The sequence below is a fragment of the Bombina bombina genome, chromosome 3 (genome assembly GCF_027579735.1).
Source record: "Bombina bombina isolate aBomBom1 chromosome 3, aBomBom1.pri, whole genome shotgun sequence".
NCBI classification, from domain to species: domain Eukaryota; kingdom Metazoa; phylum Chordata; class Amphibia; order Anura; family Bombinatoridae; genus Bombina; species Bombina bombina.
Window position 1 is genome coordinate 292,467,017 of NC_069501.1, and position 20,446 is coordinate 292,487,462.

Below are 20,446 nucleotides of genomic sequence, written 5' to 3' on the forward strand. Positions count from 1 at the left end.
AGCTTGCTCCTGTATTTTCATATGCAGAGGAAAGAGGGCGGGGGGGGCCTTTTTTTTGTATACAACAACTTTCATTGGGTGTTCCAGCTAACCCTTTCAACAGAGCTAAACTGGGAGCTTCTAAGTAATAATGTGAGCTTTATTGTTCTCTTCATTCACCCAGGGATAACATTTGAAGGCAATAACATTAAAAATAAAAGACTAGTATGTTATTTGTGGCTAATTTTTTCCCACACTTTTTCCTTTGTATACATACTACGGATTATTTAGATTATACACACACCTCTTTCGAGAGAGAGAGATTTAGATACAGAATTTAAATATTTATTGTGGTAACGTTTCGGGGTTCGCAGACCCCTTCCTTAGACCCGAACCCTGAAACGTTACCACAATAAATATTTAAATTCTGTATATAAATCCAGCGTTGAAACAGACTGTAAATACTATCAACTTAGCACCCTGGTTGATGACCCTATTGCATTGTGAGTATATATATATATATATATATATATATATATATATATATATATATATATATATATATATATATATATATATTTATATTTTTAAAAAAACGAAAATTCCAGCAAAAGTGCAATAGCGGTTAAAAGAAAAAAAAAATTATTAATGTGTAATCACACAATTAAAAACATGGGGGTACCATCCAAAAAAATAAAGCAAAAAATAAACATATTAAGCATGAGAACAAAAAGCTGACATGTTTCGGCTCGCAGCCGTAATCATAGCTGTAGAGTACACCTGTTTGTATCTTTAAGTACCCTGTTTTAAATTCTCATTGGATAAAAACAAGCATGCTCGATTTAACTCTTTACCTTATTACATTTATGTAACAAAAAATTCAACCTTGAATTTGGGAATTACGATATAATAAAATGTTCATAAATTGATGTTTGGTTAAGAGAACACTATGCCAAAATAATATATGTATATATTAGTGACAATAATGTGATTATGCATTTATGCAAATGTGAATAGTCCCTCTTATAGGAATTTTGATCTTTTGACTTTGTAACCATATATATATGGAAAAGAGTAGCATAGTGTTCTCTTAACCAAACAGCAATTTATGAACATTTTATTATAATGTAATTCCCAAATTGAAGGTTTGAATTTTTTGTTACATAAATGTGATAAGGTAAAGAGTTAAATCGAGCATGATTGTTTTTATCCAATGAGAATTTAAAACAGGGTACTTAAAGATACAAACAGTTGTACATACTCTTTGGTGAGAGCGGTAAGCGGGTAAAACCGCATAGCGGTACTCTTTAGACTGATTATGTGCAGAAAGTCACGATAAAACCCATACCGTTAAAACACTCACCACAAAGATTATATCACTTATTGGTTACCCAGTGGATCCATTTGGGACTGTGTATATTCTAATTACCTCTGGTGGGAGTGATCAACCTGTGGCTAAACATTTTTTGGCTGCCAAACATACTGTGGTCGATTAACGTTAAAATATAAAATTGATCATATCCCACCTCCTTAGCCGTGGGGGGACAGAGCGAAAATCCTCTTGCTGTGTGAAACAAGGTGGATCCATGCCTTGGACACCATGGTAGCAAAAGGTTTAAAACACCCATTTTGATTTACAATGTTTTTTGTGATTTTGTAAATACCTACTTACTCTGTTGAGTCGCAGTACTTCTGTTACAAATATGGTTGATTTAATACCCATTATTTATGTGTCCAATAACCTTATTGTATATTTGTTACAACTTGCTACAATCCGACACTATTAGTTCTTAGGGTATGTATATATGTATTTGTTTCCCTTGTTCTTTCATTTTATTTTTCAATTTATTTATTTTCCATTTGGTTTTCACTTGTTTTTCTATTTGTCATTTTTCTTTGAAATACTTATAATGTATTTTTACATTATATGATTTTGGCTTGATGTAGATGACGTGTCTGACATAGATTGGTGCTGCTTCTAAATCCCACCATTGGGGTTAGCTCTTTGCTCAATCAAAGCTTCGGATCTGATTAGAGGATCGGCCAGTGTCTTCTTAGGATTCTGCCTGTATTGATGGTACCAGGGGTAAAGGTGGTCACCATGATCATCCTATTGTGCTCTTGGTTCTCTTTACATTTATTAATCAGCTCATCTTGATTGGGTTGCTGTACCACGTCAAGAATCAGTCCCACCGTTTTTGGTTTGTATCCACTTTGGAGAAACTTACTCCTAGTTTCCTCCAACTGGGAGACTCCCCGAGTGTGCTGTGTGTTACGGATAGTTCTGAACATTTGTAACCTGACTATGCACTGAAATAATGTGGATGGATGGAAACTGTCAGCTCTAAGGATCGAATTACGATCCATGGGTTTCTTGTAGAGAGTAGTCCCTAGCCTAGGGCCATCTTTAAATATTTGTAGATCAAGAAAACTTACACTCTCGCTGTCAGGTGTCATTTGAATCGTACGATAGTGTCAGTGTTGTTAAGGGTGTTAAATCATGTGTGTAAAGAAAGATTCAGAATCACCCCGCCAGATCAGGAAGATGTCGTCTATGACTCAGGGCTCGACAAACCCAGGAGCCTGGGAGCCACTGGCTCCTAGAATTTTACCCCTGGCTCCTAAGTTTTTGGGTTATTCTCCATATATCTATATACAAATCCAACTTTCTGGCTCCTAAAAATATGCCTGGCTCCTAAATATTCTTACTGACTACTAATTTTTAAACAGATTTGTCAAGCACTGGGTGTATCTTCTGTAGAAGACAACAGACAACATCTCCTCAGTCCACACAAAACTATTCTCGAAGTCTGACAAAGATATCGGCATATGATGGGGCCATATTTGACCGCATTGCCATGCGAGCGGACTGTACATAAAAGTCTTCCTCGAACCGAAAATAGTTTTGTTTCAGACAAAAATCTATCAGTGTCAACACAAATTCAACAGGTGGACCACTGTACTGAGTGTCCTGGAGTAAATGCTTTTTGACCGCCAACAGTCCCACCTCATGCGGGACGATGGTGTAGAGACTGTTGACGTCCAAGATCACCAATAAATCTCCCTCTTCAATCTGGACATTCTTCAAAAGTCTAATGAGCTGATTGCTATCCAACAGAATTGGCTGAAGTAAAAAGTCAATATATTGCGCCACCGGTTGTGTTAATGATTCAATCGCCGAGACAATAGGATGCCCCGGTGGCTTATTCAAACTCTTATGTACTTTGGGAATGGTGTACAGAATCGGAATTCCAATTTCTTTTTAAATGTGCCTGTGGGGTCCCCTAGAAGTTTTGTTTTATAAGTAGTACCATCCATAAGTTGTTGCAGTATATCCTCCCTATAGTCCATAAGGACTATTGCCCCGCCTTTATCAGCAGGCCTGAACACCAGGGATGTATCAGACTGCAAAGACTTAATGGCGGTACGTTCCTCCCTAGACAAGTTATTTTTCCATTTATTGTCACGTATCTTTGTTCCAAATCCTGTGTCACAAATCTGGTGAATGTTTTAATACTGGGACTACAGTTCCCTGGCTCAAATGCACTGGGCTTTTTAAAAATAATTACCGTTGGGTATCGTCCCATCTAGTGACCTGTTCCTGAAAGAATTCCTTAATTTTTAGATTTCTATGAAACCTATGTATATCCAATTTTAGATCCAACTCAGAAATGGAGTTTCTGGGAACAAAGGAGAGGCCCTTATTTAGTAGTTGTGTATCGGGTGTAGTGAGTACATGTGAACTAAGATTGATCACAATATCCGCTAATGGCCCCTGCCCGTGTAGTCCTCTATAAGACTGTGTATGGATATTTTGAGGGGTACTAGGTGTAGATGTGGTCAGTCCAGTTCGACGGTCACTGTCCCTATCTACATCTGATGATTCAGCCCCACTAGTGTCTACTGTGTCAAATCTAACTTGTCTAGTCCGTTGTATTCCTAGAAGAAGGTGCAAATGAAAACTGTTGCCCATACAGCAAAAAATTTATTTTGTAAGATGAGTCTATAGGTGTCCCCAGAGGCAGAATTTTGTTTCACTTTCTGCAATGAGATTTTTTTTTAGTGAACATTTCTCTGCAGGTTATTTTTAAATAAAATTCAATTTTAACCCCTTAACGACCAAGGACGTGTCAGGCAGATCCTACAAAAAAATACAGTTAGTGATCAAGGACGTGCCTGACACGTCCTCTGGAGTTTGAAGCTCTGGAGATATTGAGGCATCACTGTAATACCTTTTTTAAGCATCTGATTTAAGAAACAAAACAAAATAAAACTATTTTTATACTGACAAATTTTTTGCCAATACTTCAGATGGGAGTGACAATTGTGAGGTGGGGGATCAGGGATGGATCAGAGGGTGGGATATGTAAGGTGGGAGGCTGATCTCTAGACTAAAGCTAAAATTAACCCCTACGCTTAGTGCGCAGCAGCATTTAGCGGCCGTCTAATTACCAAAAACCAACGCCAAAGCCATATATGTCTGCTATTTCTGAATAAAGGGGATCCCAGAGAAGCATTGACAACCATTTGTGCTATAATTGCACAAGCTGTTTGTAAATAGTTTCAGTGAGAAACCTAAAATTGTGAAAAAGTTTGTGAAAAAGTGAACAATTTTTTTATTTGATTGCATTTGGCGGTGAAATGGTGGCATGAAATATACCACAATGGGCCTACATCAATACTTTGAGTTGGCTACTAAATATATATATATACAGTGGATATAAAAAGTCTACACACCCTTGTTAAAATGTCAGGTTTCCGTGATGTAAAAAAAATGAGACAAAGATAAAAAATTTCAGAACTTTTTCCACCTTTAATGTGACCTATAAACTGTACAACTCAATTGAAAAACAAACTGAAATCTTTTAGGTAAAAGGAAATAAAAATAAAAAACTAAAATAATATGGTTGCATAAGTGTGAACACCCTTAAACTAATACTTTATTGAAGCACCTTTTGATTTTATTACAGCACTCTGTCTTTTTGGGCATGAGTTTTTCAGCATGGCACATCTTGTGTTGGCAAGATTTGCCCACTTTTCTTTGCAAAAACACTCCAAATCTGTCAGAATGCGAGGGCATCTCCTGTGCACAGCCCTCTTCAGATCACCCCACAGATTTTGAATTGGATTCAGGTCTGGGCTCTGGCTGGGCCATCCCAAAACTTTAATCTTCTTCTGGTGAAGCCATTCCTTTGTTGATTTGGATGTGTGCTTTGGGTTGTTGTCATGCTGAAAGATGAAGTTCCTCTTCTTGTTCAGCTTTCTAGCAGAAGCCTGAAGGGTATTGTTCCAATATTTTCTGGTATTTGGAACTGTTCATTATTTCCTCTACCTTGACTAAGGCCCCAGTTCCAGCTGAAGAAAAACAGCCCCAAAGCCACCACCATGCTTCACTGTGGTTATGTGTTTTTTTTTTTGGTGATATGCAGTTTTTGCGCCAAACATATCTTTTGGAATTATGGCCAAAAAGTTCAACCTTGGTTTCATCAGACCAGAACACCTTTTGCAAAATGCTTTTGGGAAACTTCAGATGTGTTTTTGCAAAATTTAGCCGGGCTTGGATGTTTTTTTTTTTTGTAAGGAAAGGCTTGCTTCTTGCCACTCTACCCCATAGCCCAGACATATGAAGAATACGGGTGATTGTTGTCACATGTAACACACAGCCAGTACTTGCCAGATATTCCTGCAGCTCCTTTAATGTTGCTGTAGGCCTCTTGGCAGCCTCCCAGACCAGTTTTCTTCTCGTCTTTTCATCAATTTTGGAGGGACATCCAGTTTTTGGTAATGTCACTGGTTGCACCATATTTTCTTCACTTGATGATGACTGTCTTCACTGTGTTCCATTGTATATATCAGTGATTTTTAACCTTTTTTTTGCCGTGGCACACTTTTTTACATTAAAAAATCCTGTGGCACACCACCATCCCAAAATGTTAAAAAAATCACACATTGTAGCCTAATACAGCATATATACACATACACACACATACTGTATGTATTGTGCGGTTATGCCATGCCTCCTACAAACTACCCCTGCACTGGGAGTAAAAAACAAGCAAAGTTTAAAAAATATGTCACACTGTTGTCAGTCTGCCGTGGCACACCTGAGGATATCTCACGGCACACTAGTGTGCCACGGCACACTGGTTGAAAAACACTGGTATATATAATGCCTTGGAAATTCTTTTGTATCCTTCTCCTGACTGATACCTTTTAACAATGAGATCTCTCTGATGCTTTAGACGCTCTCTGCAGACCATGGCTTTTGCTGTAGGATGCGACTAACAAAATGTCAGGAAATACCTACTAGAACAGCTGAACTTTATTTGGGGTTAATCAGAGGCACTTTAAATGATGGCAGGTGTGTACTGACTCCTATTTAACATGATTTTGAATGTGATTGCTTAATTCTGAGCACAGCTACATCCCCAGTTATAAAAGGGTGTTCACACTTATGCAACCATATTATTTTATTTTTATTTCCCTATACCTAAAAAAGATTTCAGTTTGTTTTTCAATTGAGTTGTACAGTTTATAGGTCACATTAAAGATGGAAAAAGTTCTGAAATGATTTATCTTTATCTCCTTTTTTTACATCACAGAAACCTGACATTTTAACAGGAGTGTGTAGACTTTTTATAGTGTGTGTGTATATGTATATATACACACACACATATATATATACACATATATACACACACACATATATATATACATATATACACACACACACACGGAAAGGGTTATTCAGGGACTCCTGACAGACAGATATCAGTGTTCCAATGTAACTATGGCTAATTTTGATAAGAAAAGAAAAAATGGTTTGGAAATAGCAAAGTGCTACTTTGTACTTATTGCCCTATAACTTGGCACAAAAAAACAAACAAACAAAAAAAAACATGTAAATTATTGGGTATTTCTAAACTCAGGACAAAATTTAGAAACTATTTAACATGGGTGTTTTTTTGGTGGTTGTAGATGTGTAACAGATTTTGGGGGTCAAAGTTAGAAAAAGTGTGTTTTTTCCATTCTTTCATCATATTTTATAAAAATATTAATTGTAAATTATAAGATATGATAAAATAATGGTATCTTTAAAAAGTCCATTTAATGGCGAGAAAAACGGTATATAATATGTGTGGATACAGTAAGTAATAGAAAAATTACAGCTAAACACAAACACCGCAGAAATGTAAAAATAGCCCTGGTCCCAAACGGTCAGAAAATTGAAAAGTACTCTGGTCACTAAGGGGTTAAATTAGGCAGTTACACTAAAGCACCAGTTCAGTTGCAATGTGTTAATTAACTGGATAATAAAGCAATTTTAAAAGTTTTATAATACATTGCAGCAGTTGAAAATTGTATTGCAAATTAGCTGCTGACAAAGAAAGAAATTGTAAAATGTCTCTTGAATAAAACGGTTTCCTTTTCTCTTGGCTGATCGGAACAGCCAATAGAGTGCGAGCTCAATCTGATTGGCTGATTGAATCAGCCAATCGGATTGAACTTGATTCTGATTGGCTGATTCCATCAGCCAATCAGAATTTTCCTACCTTAATTCCGATTGGCTGATAGAATCCTATCAGCCAATCGGAATTCGAGGGACGCCATCTTGGATGACGTCCCTTAAAGGAACCGTCATTCGTCAGGAAGTCGACGGAAGAAGAAGATGGGTCCGCGGTGGATTAGGGGTTAATAAGTGTAGGCAGGTGGAGGCGACGTTGAGGGGGGGCAGATTTGGGGTTAATAAATATAATATAGGGGTCGGCGGTGTTAGGGGCAGCAGATTAGGGGTACACAGGGATAATGTAGGTAGCGGCGGTTTACGGAGCGGCAGATTAGGGGTTAAAAAAATTATGCAGGTGTCAGCGATAGCGGGGGCGGCAGATTAGGGGTTAATAAGTGTAAGGTTAGGGGTGTTTAGACTCGGGGTTCATGTTAGGGTGTTAGGTGCAGACTTAGGAAGTGTTTCCCCATAGGAAACAATGGGGCTGCGTTAGGAGCTGAACGCTGCTTTTTTGCAGGTGTTAGGTTTTTTGTTCAGCTCAAACAGCCCCATTGTTTTCTATGGGGGAATCGTGCACAAGCACGTTTTTGAAGCTGGCCGCGTCCGTAAGCACTGCTGGTATCTAGAGTTGCAGTGGCGTTAAATTATGCTCTACGCTCCCTTTTTGGAGCCTAACGCAGTGAAAACCCAGCCATTCTGTGAACTCTAAATACCAGCGGTATTTAAAAGGTGCGGGGGGAAAAAAAGCACGCGTAGCTAACGCGCCCCTTTGGCCACCAAACTCTAAATCTAGCCGTGAGATTCTTGATAGACAGAACTATTTAAATATAGAACAAAGTATTTTTATAGTTGATAAATTAGAACCGAAGCAGCAAAATATTAGACTGATAAACATAGTAATATTAACAGCTAGAAACATAATATTTAAAAATTGGAAAAACAGAAAAAAAACCTAGTTTCACGGAGTGGAAGAATTTCCTTATGAAACAAATGATTCTAGAACAACATGCTACACAAGCATTTAAAGAAAATGAAGTATATTTGTTCTTGAAAAAAATGGGATCCATTGATAAGATCTTTGGGCAAAACACAACAAGATCAGATAATGTACCCATTTAGAAATAGCACATTGCTAATCACTCGTTAGAAAAATAACGGCTTAAGAAATAGAAGAAGAGAAAATGGTTTTTTTTTTGTTTGTTTTTTCTTTCTGTTAGGTGCTTTGTTTGTTTTTTTAGTTTTATGGGTTTATTCAAGAAAATCACCAGTAATAGTGGATTTATTGACAGGCTGTGAAGTTAGTGAAGTTATAACAGCAATAAGAAGATATTGTCTTATTTTGGTAATACAAGTGTCTTTTCCTGTTTTTCTCTTTTTTTTTTTGCTTTTGCATTGTATTTTAATATACTGTATATCGGCTCTGAATTTTTGTTTTTGAACATGTATTTTCTCTTGCTGGTTAATAAATAAATATAAAAAATAAAAAAAAGAATGTTTTACAGAAACTGGCAAAGGAAAGGGGGCGGGTTTGAAAAAATCTGAGACAGTCAATACGGCATATTTGACTGTTCACTTCAAACAGCACTTTGCTATGGATGCGGTGTGTTAAGGAAAACTTACACAGTGCAGCCAGAGCAAAGCTCTGTTTGAAGATAATAGCCTGATGTGGAGCAGCGCTGCAAATTTTAAGCAGTCCAGTTCTTGCATATGTCCTGTTCTTTCTGCAGACATGCTGCATTTTCAGTGAGGACATCTCAGATCACTGCATGTTCTGCCTTTCAGTAGGTGTCCATAACATGTGGGATACAATACTCAAGCTGAGAGTCCATGTTATAAGGAAGGGTGGGACAAAAATTATGAAAGTTCCTATTTACCAGACACTGCAGCCTGAAGGACTTTCCTGCCAAAAGCAGCTTCGAAAGAAGCATAAATATTAAAATTGTAAAATTTAGAAAAGGGTATGGAGAGAGGACCAAGTGGCCACCTTGCAAATCTGTTCAAAGGAGGCATCATTTCTGAAGGCCTAAGTAGTAGATATAGACCTAGTAGAATGAGCAGTTACTCTTTTTGGAGGCGTTTTTCCCGTAACCATGTGAGCCTTACAAATAGTTTGCTTCAGCCATGATGTCAAGGCCACAGCTGTAGCCTTTTGACCCCTTCTGGGATCTGAAAAGTGGACAAATAAGCTAAAAGTCTGTTTAAAATCTTTAGTAGCCTGAAGATAGTATTTTAAGGCTCTGACTACATCCAAATTGTGTAGTAGGCGTTCCTTAAAGAGTTAAAAGGGCTAGGGCACAGAGAAGGCACAATCTCAAGATTAAAATATTCTGAAGACACTACCTTTGGGAGAAAATCATATTTAGTCTGGAAAACCTATTTACTCTGATGAAAAATCAAAAGAGAGATGTTCAAAAGACAAGGCTGATAGTTCAGAAACTCTTCTAGCGGAACAAATGGCTAGAAGAAAGAGAACCTTCCATGATAATAGCTTTAGGTCCAGATAATGCATAGGTTCAAAAAGGGGGACCTTGCAAAACAGAAAGAACCAGATTCAAATTCCAAGGGGGAGAAATGTGCCTAATAACAGGGTGAATTCTTACCAAGGCTTGAACAAAAGTTTGAACATCAGGCAACTTAGCCAGCTTTTTGGTAAAACAAAACAGACTCCTAAAGGAACTGAAGAATTCTGGGGATTCTACAAGATTTCCAAGACCAAAGAAAGTAAGCTTTCCAAATCTTATGATAAACTCTCTGCGTGACAAGCTTTTGGGCTTGCGGTAGAGATAACAGAATCTTAGAAACCTCTGTTCTTAAAAATTAGGCGTTTAACCTCCACGCCGTCAAATTCAGAAATTAGAAATCCGGATTATACAAAAGGTCCTTGAGACAGCAGATCTTTCCTTTGGGTTAGAGCCCATGGAAGGGATGACATCTGAATTAGGTCAGCATACCAAGTTCTGTGGGGCCACGCTAGAGCTATGAGAATTACAAAAGCCGATTCCTGCATCTGAACACAGCCTATTATCACTCCCAGAAAACCATCCTTGTGGCTGGTTATCGAGAACTCTTGGGGACATTGGTTTCTCATCCATGTTCTTGAAAGAAAGATACAATTCTTTGGGTATGAGCAGTAGTAGCCAGAGAAAAGACGGAGCTTGGACAAAAATATTGTCCAAATAAGGGGCAATGGATATACCCTGAGCTCTGATCACTGCTAGCTAAGAGAGCCCCTAATACCTTTCTGAAGATGCGAGGGGCTGTGGCCATACCAAAGGGGAGCCACAAATTGGTAATGTTTGTTGAGAAAAGCAAATCTTAGAAACTGGAAATGATTCTTGTAAATTGTGATGTGCAGATATGCATTCTTTAAGGCTATGGTTGTCATAAATTGACCTTCCTGGACTAGAGGCAAAATGGTATGGAGAGTTTCCATTTTGAAAGAAGGTACACAAACTAATTTGTTCAGAATCTTTAGGTCCAGGATAAGACGGTAGGTGCCTTCCTTCTTTGGTGCAATAAAGAAGTTGGAACAGAAACCCTGTCCCTGTTGAGAGATTATAACAGGTTGAATCCCTCCCATGTGCTTGTGTGATCCTAAACGAATCGAGACAAGGCCTTCTGAAACCAAATCAATCTTCCCCCACCAGAAGATCTTCTGGGCAAGGGGCCATCTCTTCATTCAGATTTTTCAATAGGGCTTTTTGGTCTGTTTGTTCTTAGACCACGAAGATCCAGGTTTCCAGGAAGGCTTGGCGGATTCAGACTACTGGTTGGATAGGGATTTTTGATCTATAGGGGAGCAAAAGTAACGAAATTTAAGCCACCAATCAGCAAGCCCTACCCAGGTGCTGAACCAAAGATGGGCCGGCTCATAAGCTTACATTCCTGCTTTTTCAAATAAAGATACCAAGGAAACAAAGAAAAATTAATAGGAGTAAAAATTAGAAAGTTGCTTAAAATTGCATGCGCTATCTGAATCATGAAAGAAAAATATTGGGTTCAGTATCCCTTTAAGTAGATGAAAAAAGAATATTTATGCAATATTTATTTTTAATAAAGGTTTTAACTATGTATTTACTGTAAATATTTCACATTCCTATGTTTTTCACATGGCAGAATATGTTCTAAGTATTTACAAATAGATTTGATATATTTTATATATTTTACTTGTGACAAAGTGCTTTCATTAGCACAAAAAAATGTGACGTTTCGGGGATCAATCACCCCTTCATCAGACCAAACAAAAAATGAGCAAACAACAGTGTTTAAATAAAGTGTTAACCCCTCCCCCAAATCAGAATAGGACAGCCCCTATTAGATCATGTGATATATACACTTTTTAACTATAACCTATCATATTAGAAACCAAACAAATGTACAATCAAAAGTGTCACTTCTAATAAAATGACATAAATTAGTGACAAAACTATATTCAAACTAATATTTAGACAAGCAGGACCAGCACTCACTTAATCCTTAATTTTTCCAGTAATTCGAGTTGGTGCACACCAGGGGGACTCCCCTAACCAAAGTCCAGTGACAAGTATAATAAAACAACACACTGGTGGCACTCAAAAAATGGCAACAGTGCCTTTATTACAGAGCAACGTTTCGGGGCTCCTGCCCCTTTATCAAGCTTAATAAAGGGGCAGGAGCCCCGAAACGTTGCTCTGTAATAAAGGCACTGTTGCCATTTTTTGAGTGCCACCAGTGTGTTTTATTATATTCAAACTAATATATAAAATTAAGTTATTTAACTATATAAAGGGGCTGAATCAGTGCACTACTAAAAATGGTGACAAGTACCCATCCACTCACTATAAAAATAAAGATAAAAATGCAATGGAGCAATTCTGTTAAATTCATAATGGTTACCAGATTTATGTCATCTGTTACATCGTAGTTACATCAACCATGGATAATAATGTATAACTCCAGTTATGTGTCATAACGATATTGATGGCACTCACAAAAGATCTATATCGTAGCCATTGCAGCTAGTGAAACCGCCAAACGCTTGCATCATGGGCATGGCCAAAAATGGACCCTGAGTACTAAACATCATCAGACCCTCCCCTTCAGGGAGTAAGTGATGCAGCAAAGCAGGCAGGCTCAGTAACTGCAAGTGAAAGACCAACATTGTAAGCAAAGCAGAATATCGCAGTTGCAATGGAAAAAGGTCTGGGAGAGATAATAAAAAGTTAAAAACACATTTTATTCCATACTTGTGTTTGTTTGCTGTGCCTGTTCAACTAATTTTAACACAAGTATGGAATAAAATGTGTTTTTAACTTTATCATCTCTCCAAGTCCTTTTTCCATTGCAACTGCGATATTCTGCTTTGCTTACAATTATCAAGAAAACAAGGGTTTGGAGAGCCCCAGCAGTTGCAGTGGTATATGCAGCTACACTGGCTACCTACCGGTGTTTCGTAAGGCTACACGATTGTAGTGTCTTTAGCAAACATTTGCTCTGCTCAGAGAGAACGACGCCAGACTGCAAAGCTATTGAGTTTGCATCTTATGAATGAACTACCCCCTCTACACTGGGATTTCTACACCGTGGTGAGTCCTTATGTGTGTTACTAAATACTTAGAATGAATTGTGATTATTGTTGACTTGGTGACACCTGCTATAGTGGGACTCTTGAATGGAGTTGGTTTCACCATAAGAACTGTCTTTATTTCTGCATACACTGAAAAGTCTCTCAAAAGTTTTTTCGAATTAAAGATCAACATTGGCAGAAATTAAACTTAACAAATAATTGAATATTACACATGATTTTACACAGTTTTATCACAAAGATGGCCCAAAAAATTATTGAGAATTATAGGATCGTAGGTAACACAAGAAACTGTCCTTGGTGATCATTGGGATTACGACAACAAATCATCAACCACATAGGCGACGTACGCCATGTGTATGGGAGGATTATGGCAACCAATCATTCACTTTGTTGATATAAATAAGGTTTCCCATATGAGAGAGAGGAGTCAGTCTGCACATCGTGGGTCACAATAAACCCTTTACACAGAAATGTGTGATACACATATAAATGGGACTAGTCCTAAAAAAATGAAAGAATGTACAGATTACAAAAATTGAACAAACAACAACGTAATAAAATACGATTAAATAAGAGTGTCACATGCTCACTAAATATATCCCCTATCTATAGGGTACTAGCTAGAACTATAATGTAATGAGAAACTCTGCTCATCTATATATAGTGAGGGAGCAAACACAAATTAAATATATACATGGAGTCCATCCACAACAGTTGTAAAAAATAGGGAAACTAATTCAATTAAATCCATACAATTGTTGAATATAATGATTAAAGTGTTCACCACTTCACACACCCATATACAATAGGGCAGTTGGTAGGCACAAAATGTATGCCACCAACACCATTCCATGGTCTTGATCATCCAGTGGATCCTGACATAGTGAGCTAGAAATAAGCATAAAAATGAATGGAATAAATGACACAAATTGAGACATTGGATCAATGAAGACTAATTCTAGGTCACTCCCATCACCCCCTCAATTTAACAATGCCACTGCTGCTGTTATAGGAATGATACAGTAACCATAATTACAAAAAGCATTGCCAGTCCAACTGATGATTCAAGCCATGAGGGTGTAGTGTTCTTAATTTGAAGATCCATTTAGATTCAACTTGGAGTAAGCGCTGGTCCTTGTAGCCTCCTCGCTTCAGGGTTGGCACACGATCAATCAGAATGAACCTGAGATCACTAACAGTATGTTGTAACTGTATGAAATGTTTGGCTACTGATTGATCACGTTTGTTTTTTGATAGCCTCACGAATAGAATGTCTATGATTCGCCATCCTTGTACGGATCGTATCACTCGTTTTCCCCACATAGAAACGACCACACGTACAATTCAATAAGTACACAACATGTGTAGTAGTACATGTGAGGTAAAACTTGATGTCAAAACGTTGATATGTATGGGGGTGTCTGAAATGAGACCCCTGGATCATTGAATTACAAGTGGTACATCCAGAACATCTGTAGCAGCCCTTCATCTTACTTCTAATCCAATTCAAGCCCTTTTTGAAGGCAATCGGCGGACCAAATTCATTAAAGGGTAGAGTTGAATCAGTATTTACCACCGCCCAGTGTTTTTTCAAATTATCTGCAAACATTTTGTCTGGGGAATATTCTGTGGTGAAGAGTATTCTCTTGTTTTCACCCACCAAATTTTTATTCATTTTTTGTATTGATAGAGCCTCATTTTGTGTTAGATGTTCCATTTCTTTACAGAGTTTCTTGATCTTTAAGCTAGAGTATCCCCTCTGGACAAAACGTTTGCTCATATCATCTAGCTCAGCTAGTATCCTTTGGGGATCAGTGTTACTCCGTACTGTTCAAGATCTGGGCCTTGAATTAATCAAACTCATTGGATGAGCACTTGAGGCACACAGGATGGAGTTTTTATCCGTTGGTTTGGCATACAGCGTCGTCGCCAAGTGGTCCATTTCCTTGTAGATCAATAGATCCAGAAATTCTATAGAGGTTGCATGGTACTTCAATTTAAATTTAACAGGATGTTGTAGATCATTCAACTCCTGAAACCAATCTTCCAAACCTTCTGCGGTGCGATTCCAGAAGAAAATTTATGCTTACCTGAAATTTATTTATTTTTTGACACAATGAGTCCATAGATCATCTTAATTATTAATGGGATATTCACCTCCTGGTCAGCAGGAGGAGGCAAAGAGCACCACAGCAGAGCTGTTAAATAGCTCCTCCCTTCCCTCCCATTCCAGTCATTCGACCAAAGTTAGGAAGAGAAAGGAAAAGCCAAGGTGCAGAGGCGTCTGAAATTTACAATAACCCGCAACCTGTCTAAAAGAACAGGGCGCGCTGTGGACTCATTGTGTCAAAAAAGAAATAAATGTATCAGGTAAGCATAAATTTTCATTTCTTTTTTAAGACACGATGAGTCCACGGATCATCTTAATTACTAATGGGATTCAATACCCAAGCTAGAGTACACAGATGATACGGGAGGGACAAGACAGGTAACCTAAACGGAAGGCACCACTGCTTGAAGAACCTCTCTCTCTAAAGCGGCCTCAGCCGAAATAAAAGTATCAAATTCGAATAACTTTGAAAAAGTGTGAAGAGAGGACCAAGTTGCAGCCTTGCAAATCTGTTCCACAGAAGCTTCATTCGTGAATACACATGAGGAAGCAACAGCCCTCGTGGAATGAGCCGTAACTCTCTCTGGAGGCTGCCCAACAGTCTCATATGCAAAACGTATGATACTCTTCAGTCAAAAAGAAAGAAGTAGCCGTAGCCTTCTGTCCCTTACGTTTTCCTGAGAAAACCACAAATAAAGAAAAAGACTGACGAAATCCTTAGTCGCCTGCAGGAGGAAACTTTAAATCACAGACCACGTTCAAATTGTACAGTCATTCCTTCTGAGAAGAAGGATTAGAACACAAGGAAGGAACAACAATCTCCTGATTAATGTTCCGATCAAAAACAACCGTAGGAAGAAATCCTAATGTAGTACATAAAACTACCTTATCTGAATGGAAAATAAGGTAAGGAGACTCATACTGCAATGCCGAGAGCTCGGACACTCTACAAGCAGAGGAAATAGCAACAAGAAATAAAACTTTCCAAGATAACAACTTAATATCTAAGGAATGCATAGGCTCAAACGGAGCCCCTTGAAGAAGTTTAAGAACTAAATTCAGACTCCATGGAGGAGTAACTGGTTTGAACACAGACCTGATCCTGACAAAATGATTGTACATCTGGAACATCTGCCAGACGGTTGTGTAACAAAATAGATAAAGCAGAGATTTGACCCTTAAAGGGCCATTATACACTCATTTTTTCTTTGCATAAATGTTTTGTAGATGATCTATTTATAAAGCCCATAAAGTTAGTTTTTTTGAAAAATGTATAATTTTGCTTATTTTTAAATAACACTGCTCTGATTTTCAGACTTCTAACCAAGCCCCAAAGTTTTATTTGAATAACGTCAGCTACCTTCTCCAGCTTGCTCCTGTTTGTGTAAAGGGTCTTTTTATATGCAAAAGAAGGGGGAGGGGGGGGGGAGTGTCTTATTTCCCACTTGCAGTGGGCTTTCCAACTGCCTTTTCAACAGAGCTAAACTGAAATCTTAAGTAAGTTTTTAAACCATTTTATACTGGATTTTTATATCAGTATCTGTGCTTTCCAACTGCCTTTTCAACAGAGCTAAACTGAAATCTTAAGTAAGTTTTTAAACCATTTTATACTGGATTTTTATATCAGTATCTGTGCATCTTATTCTTTATAGTAGTGTCTATTACATGCAGTTATATGAAAATGAGTGTATACTGTCCCTTTAAGGGAACTTGTCGATAATCCTGTCTCCAAACCCCCGTGGAAAAAGGATAATATTCTAGGAATCCTAACTCTACTCCATAAGTACCCCTTGGATTCACACCAATAGAGATATTAACACCACATCTTATGGTAAATCTTACTAGTTACAGGCTTATGAGCCTGAATAATGGTCTCAATGACCTATTCAGAAAAACCCCGCTTGGATAAAATTAAGCATTCAAACTCCAAGCAGACAGCTTCAGAGAAACTAGATCTGGGTGAAGGAAGGGCTCCTGAATAGAAGGTCCTTCCCACACGGAAGTGTCCAAGGTGGAAGAGATGACATGTCCACCATATCTGCAATCCAAATCCTGCAAGGCCAAGTCGGTGCAATGAGGATCACCGATGCTCTCACCTGCTTAATTCGAGCAATGACCCGAGGAAGAAAAGCAAAACGGAGGAAATAGTTGGAGAACATTTCCCGATGGAGTTCCCACTCCCCCGGATGAAAAGTTTGCCTGCTCAGGAAATCCACAAATCCGGAAATCAGATGCCCACCCCTGGGATGTGGATCGCTGATAGGCAGCAAAACCTCCGCCCACTGAACTATGTTGGATACATCTGCCATCGCTAAGGAACTTCTCGTTCCTCCCTGATGATTTATGTAAGCCGCTGACGTTCTTTTGTCTGCGAAAACAGGTTCCCTGGGATAGATGATCCAGAGACAACCTCCATTGAAGAAAATCCCTTGTCTCTCGCTCCAGTAGTATTCGAGGAGACAAATCTGTAAAATCCCTGATCCATTGCCTGAGTATGCTTAAAGGGACACTGAACCCAATTTTTTTCTTTTGTGATTCAGATAGAGCATGAAATTTTAAGCAACTTTCTAAATTACTCCTATTATCAAATTTTCTTCATTCTCTTTGAATCTTTATTTGAAATGCAAGAATGTAAGTTTAGATGCCAGCCCATTTTTTGGTGAACAACCTAGGTTGTCCTTGCTGATCGGTGGATAAATTCATCCACCAATCAAAAACTGCTGTCCAGACACTGAACCAAGAAAAAAGCTTAGATGCCTTTTTTTTTATATAAAGATAGCAAGAAAACGAAGAAACATTGATAATAGGAGTAAATAAGAGCATTGCTTAAAATTGCATGCTCTGAATCACGAAAGAAAAATTTTGGGTTCAGTGTCCCTTTAACTGTAGAGGTCTGAGATGGAACCGAACAGGATAATCTTTGATTTCCTGACCTTCTGTCAGAAAAAATCTTCATTGATATGGAAACTATTATGGTTCCCAAGAAAGTTACTCTGGTGACTAAGGAATTCTCCTCCAAATTTACCTTCCACCAGTGATATAGCGGGAAGAATAACACCATGACTGTGTGAAATCTTGCTTGCTGTAAGGAGGGTGTCTGGACTAGGACAAAGTCCAGATAAGGCGCCAGCGCAATGCCCCATAATCGAAACACCACCAACAGCGATCCCAGAGCCTCTGTAAAAAAACTCTGAAAGCTGTGACAGACCAAAAGAAAGAGGCAAAAACTGGAAGCGTTTGACCAGAAAGGCAAACCTTACGCGTCCTTTAAGTCCACTGTTTATTTTCCCTGAACTCACAACCTTCTGCGTGCGAGGAAGGCAAGTTAACCACGGCTCTACAAGCCAGTGGCTCCAAAAATCCATTTAATATATGGTCCCCAGATAGGGGACATATCAGATATTAAACTGATAAGAACAGATACTACACTTGATCTTAGTCAAAAGGCTGAGAAGCGATTCATAAAGTGACCCTTTTGGGTAAAGGGAGGAATGGAACAAATAGTTTCCATTCTGAAGGACGGTACACTAAACCAACTTTCGCTTACGAAGGCTAGCGAACATCAGATGCACACGTGAGATCAGATAGCAGGAGCCTTTTCTGTCCTTGATTCAACAGCAGGCTATTTGGATTATTTTCATTATTTCCATCAAGCCAGTTTCCAACTACCCCTTGTAAGAACAAGGCTCTGTGATCTGGAACAGAGAAACCTGAAAACTATGCTCCCAGTTTGAAAACTTGAAGGGAAGAATTTGAAATAAAGGAATTAGCCAATCTGAAAGCTTTTATCCTATCCTGGATCTTATCCAGTGGAGTTTCTGACTTAGTAGTATCAGACAACGCATCAAACCAATATGTCGTCGCACCACTGACGGTAGCAAAGTACACAGCTGGTTGCCATGGTAAACCCTGGTGTACATCCCTTTTCGAATTTTTGTCCATAAAGACCTTTGTAAACTCCAACTATCCTCTAAGGATGTAGTAGATCTCTTAGCTAAGCTGGAAACTACTTCTTCCACCCTAAGGAAATTTTTCCTAGCCTCCTTAGCTGAGTCAGCTATAGGAAACATCTTTCTAAATATAGGGAATGCGGTCTCTTGCATTCCTTATAACTTACCGTACGCACACGGATAGATTACACCGATAGTGTCGGAGTCGCCCAGGGTAGCTAAAACCTCCTAAAATAACAAATGGAGATGTTCAAGCTAAAAATCGGAGAGAAAAACAACCTCAGGATCAAAAAAAATTATTATTCATTTGAGTCTGAGAATTCTCCCTCTGATAATCCCGAAGTATCTTCCCCTTTCAGGTAAACAGGTAAGAACCATTTGGAATAGCACCTACTGAATCAATCACCCTGAATGATTGAAAATAATTCCTCTAGTAAGGTCGTCTGCCACGTGGGGAAAACATATAATGTATGACATGCAGAGTAACCCCGGGTGAATTGTGAGAGGAAGTGCAGGGCACTGCAAGTGGGCCATAAAATTTTGTGGGACACCAAATTAGAAATTTGTCCACAGACTCCTAAGCAGCAAACGCCCTAGAAGGAGTAGGTGCAGAAAAAAAAAGAATTTTTTTTTTAAAAAAATTGACGCATAAAAATTTTTTTTACTGTCTCTTTAAATATTAAAAGTAATTTCTTATTTCGGTGTGCAGAAGCAAGCATGTCAGCATGTCATCATTGCTTTTCATAGACATCCCCATGACATTAAAGAAGCAATGTCTTTTGCAGCAATTCCAGATGGAATGTGAAATAGAAAAATGAATGTACACCTCAATTAACCTGCCTCACATATAGCAGAATAATTAAATAAAAACTTAACCAGTTGTTAATAAAAATCAACATATAGCAAGTGATACTGTCTCTTTAAATGTTAAAAAGAGACACATCTTTATTTTTACTAGGTCAAACATGTCTAAGATGTAGGAGGAATTGTCAGTACTTTATACTTCAGCTTGACCCAGCAGAAGCGTCAGACAGCCTGCCTATACAGAAAATGAACTTATTATAGCTGTGACTGAAGAGCAATAATTCCTTTGTGTCTACCGATAACCGGAAGGAAAAGTTTTCTGTACGGCGCCATCCTACTCTCCTAGCGTATTTTTATAACCGTCAGGAGGGAGGAGAAAAAACCTTGGCGCCGTTTACCAACTCCGCCCCTTGTGGGCGTTACCCAAATCATCTTCCGGTCGCCATTGTCTGAGTAAAGGCACCGGGAGCAAAAGGCTAGACCTTACTTAATTGCCAAATTTATGTGTGCAGATAAAAAAAAAAAAAAAA

At 38.4% G+C, this 20,446-nt stretch overlaps 1 protein-coding gene and 1 pseudogene across 3 annotated transcripts in view; both read right to left on the minus strand.

Annotated features, from left to right (window-relative positions):
• Nucleotides 1-20,446, minus strand: part of ZFX (zinc finger protein X-linked) — a 136,593-nt gene that overhangs the window by 103,565 nt on the left and 12,582 nt on the right. The gene's annotated exons all lie outside the window — the stretch shown is intronic.
• Nucleotides 18,442-18,621, minus strand: LOC128654957 (uncharacterized; annotated as a pseudogene).